We start from the raw sequence: 5010 nt of genomic DNA on the forward strand, positions 1-5010 counted from the left end.
CTGTAGCGTCAACGCCTGCGCCCATAAAATATATGCCAATGTTAATATTTTCACAGGGCTTGTTGATGCAGATTCACAAACTATCACTGTTTCATTTTCTTGTCTGTCCTGTTCATTTATAATTTTACGTATGAACGCTTTTGATGAATTTATATCTGCTAAAACTACGTCAAAAGCGACAAAATGATCTTGAACTCGTCGATATCTTAATCATCTTGCATTTGTTGAACTGTCTGAAACTCCACGAAATATTTTTACAAATGGAATGATCGTTAGGATCCGAGTTTCCTGGAATGAATCGTTTAGACCCGAGTATCCCAGAATGGAATGTACTCACTTGATGACACAGTCGCACAAAACACAAATTTTGATTTTATTATTTTTTACACATTTCCTCATTTCTCTCGATAATCACACAACTTCTACCTTAGGACGACATTTCCTATATCTTCTGAATCCACGCTGATTTTACCACCTTTTCCATGATCTTGTCCAAAGTTATGTCTGCAAAAACAACTTATGCGTAAAACGAATGTTTATACTATATTTAATAAAAAATCTAAGAAGTATCATATCGATTATCTTGTGTCCACCATAAATACCTTGCACACTTTTGAGTTATCAAATACGTTACTTGTTTAATTTCTTTTAACAAAATATTGTCATTTGACTTCCTTTATTCTTTTTTTAAAAACTACCAATAAGAAACGGACTTCCATACTGGAAACATTAAAGCACTCTTTCTGATACTAAACCTTGTTGGAGACACTAATCATTATTAATAAGCTATACATTGTCTAAATATATTATTTCTACTAGTGCCTTGACATGACAATTTTTATTTTATTTTATTTATTTATTTATTTATTTATTTATTTTTTTTTTTTTTTACACCTTGAGTTTTAATCAGTAGTAAAACTGTCACAAACAAGTGGACCTAAGGTTCAACATATGTTTTCAAACACATAAGACTTAATTCTCCAATCGTTGCTATTTAAGCACACACTAAAAGTTTTGGCTCTAACTTATTATTATTATTTTTTTTTTTCACAATTACCACGTATCCGTTTTGCAATATTTTATTAATATTATGGCTTTCTACTGCCCACCTCTATAATTCTACACACATCTTGTCTATATATCCCAAATGCTTTTCCCTATAATATTCATTTATCTATTTTTAGATTCCGGTTCTCTCCACATAGAACTCTGACAAGATTCCTGACTTGTCCACGTATTGAACGTTTCTGACAAGATTCCCGACATGTCCCCGTATTGAACGTTTCTGACAAGATTCCTAACTTGTCTAAGTATTAAACGTTTTGACAAGATTCCTGACTTGTCCACGTATTTTTAAAACGTTTTTTAATCATTGAATCTTTCTATTAGAGCACCAATAACATGAATCAGACGCATCACTTTAAATATTCAAATAAGATTTCTTCTCTAGACCTTTTGAATTAAGCATATTTATAATTGACAGATTCCAAAGGATGAGACACAAATCCAAAGAAAACTTTGATATAGACTTCTCCTTTAACATTTTTTTTTAATATTAGTAGAATTACCAAAATAACGTACATGGATATAAATGTTCTATATATATATATATATATATATATATATATATATATATATATATATATATATATATATATATATATATATATATATATATATATATATATATATATATATATACATATACACATATATATATATATATATACATATTATATATACATATACATATATATACACATATACATATATAATTATGGATCTTCTAGCCGTCTACATGAACAATTTCCACTGATTATCACAAATGTAAGATAACTTTTTTAAAGACCTTTGTTTCGAAAACTCTTCTTCAGATAATGAATCTGATAAAAGATTTCCAATGTATCGTTGTATAAAATCCAGCCACATTTCCTATAGCGGCTTCCGAGTTATGAAATGATTTGCTCTCTCATACAAGTTGTTATAAGTAATTGATATATTATCATACTTTGAAAACAACTAACTTTGACTTAAATTATACTGATATGTCGTAACAATTTTTCTGTTCTCTGGGAAGTTATATACATGTACTATTGTTTCATTATTCCACTCGAAAATTACCAAACTATGGTTGTTAAGGCCGCTAAATGAATTGTGAATACTACACAATGTCCCAAAAAGTTTTAATAAAACTTACAGATACTTACATCTGCCTAAGAAATACAGGGTAATTCCTTGTCCTGTCCAATATTTAACTTTTTTTTTTTTAAAACTTTTTAATAAGAGTGCAGCAAATGGAATACCAAATGGTAAAACATTGAACACAAAAATATTTTAATACACCATCGTATTCCCACTGACTACGGACTAAGATGGTAGCTGAATAAACACTTTACTTGTCCTATATTGAATGCATATTTAACTGCAACATGAGGTATATCCTTGACCTCAGCTACTCAACCTTTTTATATATTTATTTCGTTTGAGGCACGAATTAGATAGAAATCAATCCCCACTTGGTGTAAATAACTTTGAATTACTTTTTTCAGAATTTCAAGGTTTTCACTTGAACACCCGGTGAATACCACGTGTTTCTCTAAAACCGGTTTCACCAGCAAGGCTACATAATGTCTTGAGGCGAACGGTGATCTAAATGCCGATCCAGGACGACACGCCGTGTACGATAAAAGTTTAAATCTTATCTTTTATTACTCAATCCAACATTTAACATGTAAATAAAAATTGTTTTTTCATATTTTGCGTGTTATATGTACATTGTACAATAAAACCGCTACATTTCGTTGCTATGTCGTAATGGTGTGGTTGTTTATTGTACTTTCATTTGAATATAATGAATGGATACAAAGTAGAATTTATAACTTTTTGCATTTCTTTGTAAACGATGTTAATATTGCCAAAAGCCATACTTATCTGCTTTTTGTTAAGTAATACAATACAGGTCTTGAGAAACACTTAAAAGATTTTTTTTTTTTAAGTCACTTGTTACAAATAGCTCAGTAAAATATATAATTATCTACCCCAAAACTCTCACCTTAATAATCGATAGAATGAACTTTAACATTTTCATTTATAGTATAGTTTCTTAAAATAAACCTTTAATAAAACTATCTTGGTATTTCGTTTCCTTATCATTAATATTCTTAGAACACTTATACTTATCTTAGAAACTGTTTCTTTATTTGTACAGTGTAAAGCCCGATGACATGGAAAGTAACAATCGTTACAGGACCCTGTTTTTCTTTTGACATCGGTTCTGCTTGCTCGTTCCTGCTCCCGAAAACTCAACAAAAACACGTGTGTGTTCTGCGGAGCACTGGATTAGAATGATCCAACACTTCACGAAATACCACCTTCTCATTGGCCTTCCTTTGGCCACGCCTACCATAAACAGGCATTTCCAATAAAATACGTTCCTATCATACAATGTTTTCCCGCTATTCTACGAAACGCGGGAAAACTTTATTATATATCGTGTGTTAAACAGGTATACAGTAAAATTTAGAGCCGGTTTTAGTTGATATAGATGATATATGTATGATTAAGAATTCTAGAAGAAAAAATCGTAGAAAATAATAATTTTGAAATAGTTATGAGCGTCAGTGCTGAGTGTCACTCTTCAAAATGACAGTTTCTTATTTTCTCACACCTGACTTAAATATATTGTGTGTTAAACAGGTATACAGTAAAATTTTGAACCGGTTGTAGTTGATATAGATGATTTAGGTATGATTTAAGAATTCTAGAAGAAAAAATCGTAGAAAATAATAATTTTGAAATAGTTATGAGCGCCAGTGCTGAGTGTCGCTCTTCAAAATGGCATTTTCCTATTTTCTCACACCTGACTTATATATCGTCTGTAAAACAGGTATAAAGTACGCGTCCCGGTGATTCAGATTTGTTGCGTTGTAAAAGTATGTCGACTGTTTCGAGTACGATAACGAAACCAAACGGAGAGTAAATAAATCAAAACTTCACATAATTCAAACACTCATTAATAAGCCTTTTTACCATAGATATCAATTTATTTTTACACCGTTGAATTTATTAATTATCAATTGTTAAATTACTAATTATTCGGAACTGGCCAAAATCCGGAATTGGCCAAACGATTGTAACGCTACAGATCTGCAGCTACTTTTCATAAGGACTCCCGAGTATACTGGGACTGTCAGAATATTTTTTTCCGTAGAGCTACAGTTCTGCAGCTCATTAAAAGTCTTCAAACCAGAATTGAAAAAAATGTAAATAACATTAATTCTAAAAGCCAATTTTGTGTCACATGCATGCACAAGGGAATATATTCTATCAAGGTCTAGATCTTATCATTTATTTCTCTTATACCCTTTTGAAGTCCAAAACAACTAATTTCTTATTACAATAAATATTTTGAATATGAAAAAGTCCTTTGGGATGTAGTGATATTTTCTTTTTTCTTATCAAGTTATACTATTAAAAATTTCGTAACGTTTCCACAATAGTCTATTCTTAGAATGCATGCTGCTTTGCATGATCAATATGAACATGTAAAAGAAGTTGAATTCCCCCCCCCCCAAATTTTATTTTTTTGTCATTATATTTTATTCACATACATGATGATACACTGTAAACAAAATAAGTACTGTAAAAAAAAAAAAAAAGATCGATAGGCGTCGGTCTTGATTGCAAATGCATTATTCATGTTAAGAATTTATTGCACCAAATGAGTAATTATTTGATTCTATAGTTTCTGCATATTTATGCATAAAAGCAAGTTATTTATAAATTGAGGTCAGTACTGAGTAAAACGATTTTTTGGATAATAAATATAGCAAACAGTAAGCTAATTCATTTGAGTTTCACATACATTCAGTTACCACTTAAGGTGGAATGCCACGCAAACTTTTTATTTTATAGATCTTTGAGTCATTTTAAACAATGGTTTCAGCATTGAAAGGCTGTGGTTCGACTTTCAATTTTTTTTCATAAAGATAAAATAAAACATATTATTAT

General features: G+C 30.2%; 1 long non-coding RNA gene across 1 annotated transcript; it reads right to left on the reverse strand.

Annotated features, from left to right (window-relative positions):
- Nucleotides 1–1025: 1025 nt before the first annotated feature.
- On the reverse strand, nt 1026–3477 carry LOC134229168 (uncharacterized). Its single transcript, XR_009984140.1, has 2 exons — nt 1750–3477; nt 1026–1596 (listed from the first exon to the last, which is right to left on the reverse strand). It is a non-coding gene; the product is annotated as an uncharacterized LOC134229168 (long non-coding RNA).
- Between the last annotated feature and the right edge of the window lie 1533 nt (nt 3478–5010).

This window comes from Saccostrea cucullata, unplaced genomic scaffold, assembly GCF_032062105.1.
Source record: "Saccostrea cucullata isolate Sc308-1 unplaced genomic scaffold, CSIRO_AGI_Scuc_v1 ctg4798, whole genome shotgun sequence".
NCBI lineage: Eukaryota > Metazoa > Mollusca > Bivalvia > Ostreida > Ostreidae > Saccostrea > Saccostrea cuccullata.